We start from the raw sequence: 15,124 nt of genomic DNA on the forward strand, positions 1-15,124 counted from the left end.
AGGAGCTCTTGTAAGGCAGGCCTGGTGGTGACAAAATCTCTCAGGATTTGCTTGTCTGTAAAGGATTTTATTTCTCCTTTGCTTGTGAAGCTTAGTTTGGTTGGTTATGAAATTCAGGGTGGAAAATTCTTTTCTTTAATAATGTTGTATATTGATCCCCACTCTCTTCTGGCTTGCAGGGTTTCTGCAGAGAGATCTGCTGTTAGTCTGATGGGATTCCCTTTGTGGGTAACCTGACCTTTCTCTTTGGCTGCCCTTAACCTTTTTTTCCTTCATTTCAAATTTGGCGAATCTGATGAATATATGTCTTGGAGCTGCTCTTCTCGAAGAGTATATTTGTGATATCCTTTGTATTTTCTGAATTTGAATGTTGTCCTATCTTGCTATGTTGAGGAAGTTCTCCTGGATAATATCCAGAAGAGTGTTTTCCAACTTGGTTCCATTCTCCCTGTGACTTTCAGGTACACTAATCAAATGTAGGTTTGGTCTTTTCACATAGTCCCATATTTCTTGGAGGTTTTGTTTGTTCCTTTTCATTCTTTATTTTTTGTTTTTCTAATCTTGTCTTCATGCTTTATTTCATTAAGTTGATCTTTAATCTCTGATATCCATTCTTCCACTTGATCAGTTCAGCTATTGATACTGTGTATGCTTCATGAAGTTCTTGTGCTGTGTTGTTCAACTCTATCCGGTCATTTATGTTCTTCTCTAAACTGGGTATTCTAGTTAGCAATTCCTCTAATCTTTTTTCAAGGTTCTTAGCTTCCTTAAATTGGGTTAGAACATGCTCCTTTAGCTTGGAGGAGTTTGTTATTATCCACATTCTGAAGCCTACTTCTGTCAATTCATCAAACACATCCTCCATCCAGTTTTGTTCCTTTGCTGACGAGGAGTTGTGATCCTTTGGAGGAGAATAGGCATTCTGGTTTTTGGAATGTTCAGCCTTTTTACGCTAGTTTTTCCTCATCTTCTTGGATTTATCTACCTTTGGTCTTTGATGTTGATGAGCTTCAAATGGGGTTTCTGTATGGACGTATTTTTTGTTGACGCTGATGCTATTTCTTTCTGTTTGTTAGTTTTCCTTCTAACAGTCAGGCCCCTCTGCTCCAGCTCTGCTGGAATTTGCTGGAGGTCCACTCCAGACCCTGTTTGCCTGGGTATCACCTACAGAGGCTGCAGAACAGCAAAGATTGCTGCCTGTTCTTTCCTTTGCAACCTTCGTCCCAGAGGAGCACCTGCCAGATGCCAGCTGGAGCTCTCCTGTCTGAGTGTCTGTTGACCCCTGATGGGACGTGTCTCCCAGTCAGGAGGCACAGAGTCAGGGACCCACTTGACGAGGCAGTCTGTTCCTTAGTAGAGCTTGAGTGCTGTGCTGGGAGATCCGCTGCTCTCTTCAGAGCTGGCAGACAGGAACATTTGAGTCTACTGAAGATATGCCCACAGCCACCCCTTCCCTCAGACGCTGTGTCCCAGGGAGATGGGAGTTTTATCTATAAGCCCCTGACTGGAGCGGCTGCTTTTCTTTTAGAGACGCCCTACCCAGAGAGGAGGAACCTGGAGAGGCAGTCTGGGTACAGCAGCTTTGCTGAGCGGTGGTGGACTCTGCCCAGTCCGAATTTCCCGGTGGCTTTGTTTACACTGTGAGGGGAAAACCACCTACTCAAGACTCAGTCATGGCAGATGCACCTTCCCCCACCACGCTCAAGTGTTCCAGGTCAACTTCAGACTGCTCTGCTGGCAGCAAGAATGTCAAGCCAGTGGATCTTAGTTTGCTGGTCTCCGTAAGGGTGGGATTGGCTGAGCTAGAGCACTTGGCTCCCTGGCTTCAGCCCTCCTTTCTAGGGGAGTGAACATTTCTGTCTCAACGGCATTCCAGGTGCAACTGGAGTATGGAAAAAAAAAAACAAAACTCCTGCAGATAGCTTGAGTTTTGTGCTTGAAATGGCTACTCAGTTTTGTGCTTGAAACCCAGAGCCCTGGTGGCATGGGCATCTGTGGGAATCTCCTGGTTTGCAGGTTGTGAAGACCATGGGAAAAGTGTAGTATCTGGGTTGGGATGCACCGTTCCTCATGGCACAGTCCCTCACAGCTTCCTTTGACTAAAGGAAGGAGTTCCCTGACACATTATACTTCCAGGGTAAGGTGACAACCCAGTCTGCTTCAGCTCGCCCTCCATGGGGTGTACCAACTGTCTAACCAGTCCCCATGGAACTGGGTACCTCAGTTGGAAATGCAGAAATCACCCATCTTCTGCGTTGATGTCACTAGGAGCTGCAGACTGGAGCTGTTCCCATTCAGCCATCTTGCTAAGCCACCCAGAGTTTCTAATTGCAGAATAAAAGGGCAATGTTTGGTGAAGAACTTGCTGCCCTGAAGAAACCCTTAAAGTCCTTACACATCTTCCTAATGTAGTGCTATAGGAAGGGGCCTATTTGGACAACTTTCCTTGGGTCATGTCTTTCTCATTCTCTTCTTTCTCCTTTTTCTTAATCTCCATCTCTTAAATTTTTTTTTTAAAATTATCTTAATACTCCCATGTATACACACACCATGGAGAGGAAGAAACTTTTTTGGTCAAACAATCATGTATGTATTGAAATTATTCCTCTTAGACTCAGCAGTCATCTAAAGTTAGGAAGAAAACAGGGGAAATGGTCTAATGTCCCTGGTAAGGAAACAGTAGCTAGAAAATTTATGTATTGCCTTCCAGTAAACTGGATTCCAAATGCTGATTTTTAAAATACCGTTTTTACAAGGATGCTGACATATTGAAACATTTCAACAGGGCTCCTTATTAAAATCCACACTTCTAGAAAATTACATTTTGAACCACATTTGTTGAAGCACTAAAGGAGCTTGCTTCAGTCTTTTTTTGCTACAATATGCCATGTAACCTTATGTGAGGAATTAATAAATGGACATAAATATAGTAGCAAGCTAATTATAGTAATAAGCTAAAAATTATGATAAGCTAGTACTTTCCTCAGACAGGTTTGAAATAAACTTTGGAACTCTTATAAATAATATTTATACCAAAACAAATAAGATCTAGGAATCAGATAGCATACTAGACATCCTAAGTATTCTCACACAAGTACTAACCTCACAGCAATCCTGGGAGTTAATCAAGTCAGCTACCACTGGTCCCATTTTACAGATGAGTAAATTAGGGGCCAGAATGATTGTCACATAAAGAAGGGTGACAGAGCTAATGAAGAGGACTGGAACCTATGCTTTCTGCTTTGATTTAGAAGTCCAGGAACATTGAAACAGATGGGAAAATGAACTTCTATTTAATGTAAAGATTTTTGTTGCTGTTGGCTTAATGGACTTAGAAGTACAGACAGTAGAATTATAACCATGGTTCCTAATTATGACTCTATTAATTTTTAAAACCTACCAGGGGTTTGGGTCCTGAATTTTCTATTCCCATGAATATGCTGTCCATGGCTAAGAAAAGTGGCAATAAAGAGTTCAAGTAAAACCAAAATAAAACAAAAATTATCCGAAATATTCAACCAAGGATGTATGAATGATGTCCGCAGAAGAACCATTTTTAAATTCTAGAGGGCAGATGGTAACTGACTCATGCAATTGTTTAATTCCAATTGAACGTTCTCTTTTTTAATAGTCTCCTTCTAAGGCAAAACTCTATGGCTGCTGGATCTGAAGCAAGTCCACACCAATCAATATCAATCTGCTGCCAAATTTTATTAAATATCTCTCTGATACCTATTTACAACCAAGAAAATAATTTCACTGCCAAGGGATTGTAAATGTATGAAAAGAACCTCTGACAGCTTACCTCACTCACTGTCTGAGCCTGGGTGCTATGGCCGGGAGACTAAGATGAAGGACATAATTAAGGAAACATATGAAGGCTAGCACTGGGCTTGAGATTAATTAGCTGTGCGTCAATAATCTCATCAATATCCGATTAACAAATGACACATTGCCCAATGAAACATATTGATTCATGCACACTCCTCACTGTTAATAAATTGAAGCTGCTTTGCTAAATGAGAAAGCTGACAAAATAATAGGCTGCTAAGACTGCTCTGCTATTGTGATAAAAAACATAAAATTAGCCTGAAGTATACAGTACTTAATTTAGGAGGACTGTCATTCCACTTATGAAGCTTGTTAAGGAATGACAAGAAAAGGGAACAGAATTTCATGGGGAACCTGCTCCAAAGGACTAGAAGAATTTCCCAGGGGCAGGCATTTGAAAAGTGTTATGCATAGAGATGATCCTAAGCTTCCCTGCTTTTCTTAGTGGTGTACATGAAAAAAGTTTTGCTTTTCTAGTTTTTTTTTTTTTTATTTAAAGGATATTCTAATCATGAGAGTTGTTTCAGATATTGGAAGTAATAACTCAATATGCACCTACATGAGATTATGCTTGATTATACACAAGAAATGCGTGCACGTGTTTGCGTATGCATTTCTTGTGTAAACTCTTAGGCCAATAACCACTTTGTCCTCCAACACGGTATCCACTTCAGTGGCCCCTGCGTAAAATGCATACCAATGTTGCCCCTCCTTTCTTACCTGTGTACACTTACTCCTCTTTGGCCCTACTTTCTGTAAGTGGTTTCAAACCAGGCAGGACTGTCATGCTGTTATGAAGACTAGCGCAATTATAACTTAGTTTTCTCTTTAGCTCGTGACAGAGAGGTGGTAATAGGGTTGGTCAGGAGGGGAACACAGTGATAATGGTGAAGATGAAGGCTCAGTATACATTGAGGACCTGCAGAGATGATGGTCAGGAACAGCCAGTCACCCTGCAGGTGGCGAGAAGAGAAGGCTGTGCTAATGAAAGGCTTCCCCCCTCTCCACAGCTAGGGAACCCCAGCTTTGGCCCTCACGACTCCCATGGAATGTTCCCTAGGGGCTTTAATGTAGGAGGATCCCCTCTAAGGAGGGGCTGGTTAGGAGGACACAAACATGTGCTTGCAGAAAATGTTATCTCACAGTGCACAGTTCCAGGAAAACGCAGCAAGGAGAGGGATTAGGAGCGTTAACTCTTAGGGGCCATTAGGGCATCACCGCAGCGAACAGCTTGAGTTAACAAGAAGCTTATTACCTGACTATTCACGTAGCTGGGTAGGAGAAAGACACACACAAAAAAAATGATTATCAGAGAATTATTAGGGTATAACCTGGGCATATCAGACAGAGCTGAGTTTCCTGTCATGTCTGCCCTGAATTCCTGGTTGTTCACAATCCAAATCCTTAATTGGGAACCAGAGGCGTTTCAACATAGGTAGTCTTTAAAGAAAAGTCAACATAGGAACATGATGCAGAGAACATCAGGACACTTGAGCTGGAACTCTTCATTTTGCTAATAAGCAGCTGTGTGAACCTGAACAATTGCCTAGTGGTTCTGCACCTCTGCTTCTTTTCCTCTAAAAGAGAGATGAGACTAGACGTTCTTTGAAATTCCTTATAGTGCTAAGTCCTTATTGAGCTTTATACAGACATATGTGTGTATCTATGTACCTCATAAGGTTGAAATCATTTTCAGTATAACAATTACTGAGACTAAAATAAAATTGGCTTTTCTATATCAAACTAACCCGAATTCCCTCCGGCCCCACCATTCTGGCTTCCAGGGCATGAATCGTTAGTCTCTTCTATAGTACCCTCTCGTACCGTGGTGTCCGGAATGAGCATATGCAGCTCCTGAGGGTGTCTCTATCTTGATAAGTAGTTTCCAGAGAAGCTGGGTCATTAAGTTGCGTTAACTCTAATTAGTGATCAGGAGGGAATATAAATCAATACTTTTCATTAACAGCCTAAGCTGTGTTGAACCCCATTTCCTCAGAGCCCAAGATTTCCTTTCAAGCAAAAGGCATAGTTGGGAACAGAATTTCTTTTTTAGATTTCTGAATGCAAATTAGCCAATTTCTTTATCTAGGGTGCACAGTAGAGAGGTTTTGTTTCTGTCAATGAATTCTTAAGAGCTGAAATACTTGTAAACCTAAAAAAGGGATTACTGATTATGAAATTTTAGGACAGCAAGGAAGATGGTTTTATGAAGGAGACTCCCTTATTGTCTTGCTGTATTCCTAAAACCAATCTTGATTGTATGATGGTTTTAAGGAAAAGTTGTAATCTAATACTTACAGCTGCATTATTTAGCCCTTTCTACATACCACAGACTTTGTATCCACTATGTTAATTAAACCCCCCAGCAAACGTCTGTGTTAAAAATAATATGCAACCTCAGATGAGGAAGCTGAAGCTCAGAGAGGTTAGGCAACTTGCCCAACATTATCCAGCAATAATTGTTAGACCTTCTTGTCTCCTCAACTAACTCCAAAGCTTGTGATTTTGAAATCTATGACATTCTGCCTTCAATCCATCATGTTTGCCTAGAGCCTGACGGAGGCTTACCAATAATGGATATTAACCACATGTGTTTTTGTAGGATGCTGATTTCCAAATCTGCAATGGATCAAACTCTCGAGATCAGACTCTTCACTGGGAATATACTCTCTAATTTCTAATGGAATGAGTTAGTGTATAAAAAGAATGAGTTACTGTGCCAATATTATGTCATTACATCTACCACCAGGATAAAAATATTTGGGCTCTTGTGCCACTTCTGGCCTTTGAGAAGCTGTGAGGACAAACAAACTAGGACAATTCATTGCAGTGAGTCGTGAGAGTTGAGGTGACTTGAACTCCATGTAGCATGTGCCAGGTTAACAGGGCCCCGTGTTTCATCCCACATCAGTTTCAGTCACTGGATGTGGGTTATTCAAGGGGGTTTCACAGGCAGCTGCTCTGTTGGCTGGCCTCACTGTAACTTGTGCTGGTGAGTCAGATTTCATGCCCAATTAGGATATAAGGGGAAAGCTTCCCTTGTGGAAAGGACACAGCTGCTCTGGAATAGCAGCTTCAAGATGCTCAGAACAGTCTCATAAATCTGGCCTCCTCATCCCCTGTTGCAGGCACAGAGGCAGAAGTAGGAAAACTCCTTATTCCTTGGCCTTGAGTCTGTGTCATTTTAAACATAAATGAATATACACATAAATACCTTAGGCTACGCAGATATACCATATAGATATATCGTACCTATATTAATTAATGTATTGTGTGTATGTATGTACATGTATACAGTCGGCCCTCTATATCCATGGGTTCTGCATCTGCAGATTCAACCAACTGCAGGTAGAAAGTACTTGGAAAAAATAATAAAGAACAGCAATGCAACAAAAATAATACAAATGTGAAAATTACACAGTGTAACAAAATTTACATAGCATTTACATTGTATCTACAGATGATTTAAGTGATCTACAGATGATTTAAAGTATACAGATGTGTATAGGTTATATGCAAATACTACACTATTTATCTAAGGGACCTAGATTTTGATATCTGAACATCCCTAGATTTTACTATCTGCAAGGGGTGGGAGGGGTGTTTTAAAACCAATCCCCAAGGATAACAAGGAAAGCCTTTTTATGTGTTGTGTGTGAATGCATGTGTGTGTGTGTATGTGTGTGTGTGTATATATACACATATATATAATACATTTCCATATATGCATTAAAGGTTGTTTTGTTTTATTGCCATTCAGAAATGAAACTTGTGCACACACGTATACACACATATATCTTACACTATAGGTATATCATATATATATATATATATCATATACATATTTATATTATTGTATGCATGTATTCACATGTATATATGTGTGTAATTGCCACACAGGTGCAACTATGTTAAGCACTTTCCCCACGGGGTAGGTGAAGAGAGGATCAAAATGGGGAATACGGATCTCTCGCACAATGTGTTTGATGTGTTTGATTCTCATTTTTACCTTTCCTGAAAATCTAGAAGTAAAAACCTGATTTTTTTTCAGATAAAAAAATTGTTCACTCTACCTTCCTACATATTGTGGACAGACAAGTGTTGCTGGTGCCCAAATTATCCATGTTACTGACATTGATCAAATTCACCCAATTGTAGCTTTACTTTCCACCTAATAGGACCTATGGATTCACGATCTTAATTTTTCTCAAGCTTCCAAGACATATTTATTTTTTCTTCTATAGAATTGCCTCTGTTTCTATTCTTGTTTTTACTTGTCCATTCATCATTCTAGCAGGACTCCATGATTGCATTTCTATTTTCCCAGTATTCTCACTACCTGCATCCTGTTGGTTACCAAGCCCTGTCTCTTAGATCTCTGGAACGTTTCTGAATCTCTTCGTTACTTGCTTCCCCACTACTGTTTTCCAAGTTTGTCAACCCCACTACCTATTGCCTGGACTATTACATTTCCAGGACACTGTGCTTTTACCAGCCCCTTCCTTCAAAATATACTCTGCACTTACAGCCAGTTCACATCTGAATATCAATCCTGGGTACCTATTAACTTATATAATTTGATACACAAGTTACCTCTGAAATATGCTTTTACACATGAGTAAATTTGCCTCAGGAGAAACTGGTACCCTGACTCCAAAAACTGTTCCTTCCTCCATAAAATGCATTTCAAAAGCTCAGATTTAGCCTACCTTTTTTCAAAAGAGTTGATGTCTTCCCTTTCCTCTAGGATAATCTAGATTCCTTAGAATAGGTTTCAAGATCCTTTGTAATCTTCTATCGTGGTTCCTTTCTGGATTCATTCTTCTTAGTCCCTGCTCTGGAAGCAAGCACTGATTCCTTGACATTACTGAAATGTTCATGTACATTTTTGCGTACAATGCTTTTGCCTTCCTTGTCTACCACCAGAGATTTTTGTCATCTTTAAGAACAATCTGACAAGACACTACCCCTTTAAAGCTGTTTTTAAATTTTTTTCAGGTAGAATTTTGTAGAATGATGTGGAATTATGTGCTTATCTGTGTTCATATCATTTGATTATACCTGTAATTATGGTCCTATCACATTATTTTTCAATTTAATAATAGGAAAATGGCATAAACAATTACATTATTTGCTGAATAGTACAGTGTGTATACATTAAAAGTATATTTCCAAAGAATATGACATTATTTGGAAAATGCTGATTTGTACCAGTCAGCTAAGAAGTGTTTGGTAACAAGCAATCCCTGTGTCTCAGTAATTTACAATCATACAAGTTTGCTTTTTCCTCTATAAAATGTCCACTGCAGGTTGGCTGCAGTCCTCCATTGTATCTATGTTTTGGAACTGAGGCTGAAGGAGAAGTGAAGCTAGAAATTGCCCATCCAGAAACTACCCCCTCTAAAGAGGTGGGCTTAGGGCTGGGACACTGCTTGCCTAGTTCTAAGGGTAGAACTACATTTATGTTTAGCATAAGTATATAGGCAACCACTAATAAAAACTATGTTGTGGAAAATGACTGATTCCATTTGCTTTTTACTAAAAAGTGTCTGAAAACTTTACCTATATGCCTTAAAGAATTGTATCACTTCAGATTTTAATTTTTTCAGCTTCTAAGTGCTGCTGACATTTTACAAAGTTTGGTCAAACAAACATTCACCACATATCATTGGTCTGTGCTGAAATGACTGTTTTCTATTTATAGACTCTGTCAGTTTATACAGGAAATTCTTATGCTCTACAGCTGCAATTGCTCAAAGATCAGTTTTCAATTAAGGTGACCTTATCAACTATATGTGTAGTCCTCAAATCAACTGCTGTCATTTATTGCCTTCAGACACCAGTCTTGTTTTCTTTGTATTACGTTGCACCTCTGCTCCAGCATTTCTTATGATCTGCCTACGAGCTGCTAAAAAGATTGGTTTGAAAGTTTGATTTATTTTGGCAGATAGGATTGCATTCAGATTTAGACTGATCTTCAGAATGATCCTCCACAGGGGAGAACAATGCATGTTGTAACAGTTCCCATGTAATATTATGAAAGATTATGGTTCTGGTTACCTAACAAGGTGAGGCAATACAGTATAAGGAACAGAAGCACAGTCTCTGAAGTCAAACTGTCCGAGGTTAGAGCCTCGTGGCTAAATACTGGCTACGTATACTTGGAAAATTCATTTAAGCTGTCTTCCTGAGTTGTCTCAATGGAAAAATGGGAATAATAATTATAGTTACCCTTTGTAGTGATTGTGAGGTTTAAGGAATGTGATATAGGCATACCTCATTTTATTGTGCTTTGTTTTATCACACTTTGCAGATGTGTTTTTTACACATTAAATTTTTGTGGCAATCTTGTCAGGCACCATTTTTTCTGATTGCATGTGCTCACTTTGTGTGTATATGTCACATTTTTTGTAATTCTCACATTATTTCAAACTTTTTCATTATTGTTATATTTGCTATGATGATCTGTGATCTTTGAAGTTACTGTTGTAATTGTTTTGGGGTACCACTAACTGCACCCATATATTATAACAGGTTTAAACAAGAAATATTTGGTGTGTTCTGACTGCTCGATTCACTGACTATTCTTCTGTTCCTCTGTGTCTCTCCATTTCCTTGGGTCTCTTTATTCCTTGAGACACAAGAATACTGAAACGTAGGCCAATTAATAACCCTTCATGGGCCTCTAAGTATTCAAGTAAAAGGAAGAGTCACACAACTCTCACTTAATCAAAAGCTAGAAATGATTAAGCTTAGTGAGGAAGGCATGTTGAAAGTCAAGAGAGGCTGAAAATTAGGCCTCTTGTATCAGTTAGCCAACTTAGAAATGCGAAGCAAAAGTTCTTGAAGAAAATTAAAAGTGCTACTCCAGTGAACACACAAATTATAAGCAAAACAGCCTTACTGCTGATGTGGAGAAAGTTTTAGTGGTGTGGATAGAAGATGAAGCCAACCACAAAGCCTTAAGCCAAAGCCTAATCCAGAGCAAGGCCCTTAGTCTTCAATTCTGTATATAGGCTCAGAGAGGTGAGGAAGCTGAAGAAGTAAATTGGAAGCTAGCAGAGGTTGGTCCAGAAGGCTTAAGGAAAGAAGCTGTCTCCATAATAGAAAAGTGCAAGGTGAAGCAGCAAGTGCTGGTGTAGAAGCTACAGCAAGTTATCAAGAAGATCTAGCTAAGATTATTGAAGAAAATGAGTACACCAAGCAAATTTTCCATTTAGATGAAACAGCCTTATATTAGAAGAAGATGCCATGTAGGACTTTCATAGCTAGAGAAGAGAAGTCAATGCCTGGCTTCAAGGTGTCAAAGGACAGGCTCACTCTCCTGTTAGAGGCTAATACAGCTGGTGACTTTAAGCTGAAGTCAGTGCTCATTTATCATTCCCCAAATCCCAGGGATCTTAAGACTTATGCCAAATCTGCTCTGCCTGTACACTGTAAATGAAAAAAAAAAGCCTGAATGACAGCACATATCTTCACAACATGGATTACTGAACATTTTAGTCCCACCATTGAGACCTACTGCTCAGAAAAAAATATTCCTTTCAAAATATTACTTCTCTTTGACAATGTATCTGGCTACCCAAGATCTCTGATGGATATGTATAAGGAGAACAATGCTTTTTTTTCATGCCTGCTAGCAACACCTGTTCTGTAGCCCATGGATCAAGGAGTCATTTCAACTTTCAAGTCATATTATTTAAGAAATGTGTTTCATAAGGCTATAGTTGCCATAGATAGTGATTCCTCTGATGGATCTGGGCAAAGTCAATTGAAAATCTTCTGAAAAGGATTCACCATTTTAGATGATGCCATTAATTAATATTTGTGATTTGTGGAAGGATATCAAAATATCAACATTAATGGGAGTTTGGGAAGAAGTTGATTCCAGTTCTCATGGGTGACTTTGAGGGTTTCAAGACTTCAGAGGAAGAATTAACTGCAGCTGAGATAGAAGTGGCACGAGAACTAGAAATAGAAGTGGATCCTGAAGATGTGACTTAATAGCTGCAATCACATGATAAAACTTGAATGGATGAGGAGTTGCTTCTTATAGATGAGCAAAGTGGTTTCTTGAGATGGAATCTACTCCTGGTGAAGATGCTATAAACATTGTTTAAATGGCAACAGAGGATTTAGAATGTTACATAAACCTAGTTGATAAAGCAGCAGCAGAGTTTGAAAGGATTGACTCTCATTTTAGAAAGAAGTTCTACTGAGGGTAAAATGCTATCAAATAGTACTGCATGATACAGAGAAATCTTTTGTGAAAGAGAGAGTCAATCAATGAGACAATGAGATTGCCACAGCCATTTCAACCTTCAGCAGCCACCCCCTGATCAATCAGCAACCATCAACATCAAGGCAAGACCCTCCATCAGCAAAAAGATTGTGACTCATTGAAGGCTCAGAGGATCGTTTACATTTTTAAAGCACTATTTTAAAGTTGAGTCATGAACGTATTTTGGTCATGATGCTATTGCATACTTAATAGACTACAATAGAGTGTAAACAGAACTTTTATATACACTGGGAAACTAAAATATTCATGTGATTTACTTTGTTGCAGGGATCTGGAACCAAACCCACATATCTTCAAGGCATGCTTATAGATGTAAAATACTTGGCACTGTGCCTGGGATATGGTACGTATTCTGTAATGTGAATTTATTATCATTATTTCGTGTTCATTGTGTTTGTTACTGTCTTAGGAAGAATCGATTTATGTTGTTTTGCTAAAGACAATAACTGAGTGGAAATTAGTGGGGGAATGTGAACTCAGTATAAGGACAAATTTTCTTGCGATGATAACTAGCAAATAACGGAATGAGTTACCCCTCAAGATAGTGTACTTACTGGACATGTGATCAGGTAGAGCCTAAACAGTGATGATCTATGAAATTAAGCATTAAAACAACAGACTATGTTAATTATTTGCTAAGTGATTAATAGCGTAATTTTGTTATGTTTCTCTGGATCCTCTTTTTATGCAACAATTTAGAAATATTCATGTCTGGTAATCAATTTTTATCCTTGTTCATTGCTCATGCCGCCTACGTAGTCTATTTTATATATCTACATAGGATTCAAATAACATCATTGTGTACATTGTTGGTTAAGGAGAAAAACTATGGTTAAAGAAAAGAAGGAAATGGAAATTAGGTTTGTGTTTTTACTTTACTGAAATTATAAAGCACTAATTTCATTTGGTCTTTCTGAATGAAGCCACACGTCTGGAGTTTACATCGGATAAAAAAATATTTACAAGAGAATATCAATTTATGGTCATAGTATGTATACCCATGGAGGATTGATTCCAGGACACCCAGTGTGTACCAAAGTCTGAGGATGCTCAAGTCCCTTATATAAAATGGTGTAGCATTTGCATATAACCTGTGCATATTCTCCTGTATTTAAATCATCTTTAGATTACCCATAATACCTAGTACAGTGCATACACATCGCTTTATTGATGTGGCTTCAACATAGTACTTGGCATGTGGCAAATACAAGTTTTGCTTTTTGAAGCTTTTTGGAATTCTTTCTCCCCTAGAATATTTTTAGTCTATGTTTGGTAGAATCTATGATGTGGAACCATGGATATAGAGGAGCCACTATATATATAAATCTCGATACTTTTTCCTAAGATTAGTACAATGTTTTAATAAATGAATACATTTTATGTGTATCTCGACTCTAGATAATAATTTCTATCCCTTTAATTCTATTTTCCACATCCTCCCAGTACTCATATACACATATTTTACAGTATTATGTTGCATATGTTGTTTTATGATCATTTGCTTTAGTTTGTGGATGCGTAGGAGATTTCTAGAGCTAGACTGTGAGATCTTTGAGAGTAGAGAACACATTTTCTGCTTCTTTATCTCTCTCTATCCTTCCCCACCTCTCCCATCATCAACGCATTGTCAAACATGAGTAGGCGAACAATGTTTACCAAAAGACTGAACTAACAAACTACTTAGCAAGTGGAAACTAAAGCTCAAAAGGCTAATAGTTTATAAAATTCTTATAGCCACCTGTCACTGTAACAGGTGGCTATAAGAATTTTATAAACTATTAGCCTTTTGAGCTTTAGTTTCCACTTGTTCCATGTAACTGTTTGTTCTCATGTCCTAAGAAGATTATGTTTATACCATTTGGTTAATTGTTACAGAGATCAAAGGTAAATAATTAACAAAAATTCAATTTTTCTGCATTGTTAAGTTCAAAATAAATTATCCCCTGAGTCATTTGTTTCCATAAAGTAGTTTAATTTTGATAATTGGTTGGAAGATCTTGCCCATTTTCCAGCTTCTACAAAATTATTATGTAAATTTAGTGTTCAAAATAATAAAATAACAGTTTAATCACATGCATGCTACTGAAAATATGGCTAGAAGTGTATCTATATTTCTGTCACAGCTTGGAGGAATCTTTTTAAATAAGGTTAGCTGTTTGAAATGTCAGCTTGCTTTTTTTTAAAAAAATGTTTTATTTTAATTGACAAAATTGGTATATATTTATGATGTACAACATGAAGTTCTGAAACCTGTATACATTGTGGAATGGTTAAATCAAGCTACTTAACATATGCATTACTTCACATACTTACCATTTATTTGTGATGAGAACACTTAAAACCTAATCTCTTAGCAATTTTCAAGTATACAATACATTGTTATTAACTATAGTCACCATGTTATACAATAGAGATAACTTGAACTTATTCCTCCTATCTAAAATTTTATATCCTTTGACCAATGTCTCTCTCCCCATCAACTCGCTTTTGACTGATACAATTCTACTGGCTGGTATATTTACTGCTAATCATAGCTGAGCACATACTATGTGCCAGAAGCTGTTTCAAATTTTTGTCTGTTCAATACTATTTAAAATGGATCCTGAAACTGAAACTATTAGGATGTGCGTGTGTTATCTCCAAGCAACTATCTGAGGTAGAAAGGATTGATATTTCATTTTTATAGGTGTGGGAACTGAGACATCAAGAAGTTAAATAACTTCCCCTAGAAAAGTTATTGAAAGGGATGGAACTGTAATTCCAACCAGGGCAACTAGACTCCAAAGCTGGCGATCTGAACATTCTGTTTATATGTCATCTTTCCCTTTATAGATAATTTTAAGAAACATATAGTTTTTCAAAAGTCAAAATTATTCCCTGAAAATTCAATGCACTTTTCTTCCATTGTATTTTTTGCAGGTAATTTTTTTTTTTTTTTTTTTTTTTTTTTTTTTTTTTTTTTTTTTTTTTTTTTTTTTTTTTTTTTTTTTT

This window comes from Cebus imitator, unplaced genomic scaffold, assembly GCF_001604975.1.
Source record: "Cebus imitator isolate Cc_AM_T3 unplaced genomic scaffold, Cebus_imitator-1.0 Scaffold43, whole genome shotgun sequence".
Lineage (NCBI taxonomy): Eukaryota > Metazoa > Chordata > Mammalia > Primates > Cebidae > Cebus > Cebus imitator.